The following is a 265-nucleotide window of genomic DNA, read 5'->3' as shown; positions in this document are numbered from 1 at the left end:
AGTTCTTAAATTCATAAATCAATCCTTTCATTTATCTAATAGGCCTGCATTTAAAATGAATATTTACCATAAATTAAAGGTATCTTATATTATTAGATATATTATTATAAAACATGCTTTAGTTAAGGAGTTATTGATACTTCAAGTGTAAAATGATGATATAAAACCATGATAAAAATACATTTTTAAGTACTAATCATGTTGATAAATTGTAAAATTACCTTGCCATTAAGATTTTTCAGAATTATTTTTTTCTTTCAAAAAT

Source organism: Populus euphratica, unplaced genomic scaffold (assembly GCF_000495115.2).
Source record: "Populus euphratica unplaced genomic scaffold, PopEup_1.0 scaffold38.1, whole genome shotgun sequence".
Taxonomy (NCBI): Eukaryota; Viridiplantae; Streptophyta; class Magnoliopsida; order Malpighiales; family Salicaceae; genus Populus; species Populus euphratica.
The sequence above is the reverse complement of the archived record's forward strand: the minus strand, read 5'-3'. Positions refer to the sequence as shown.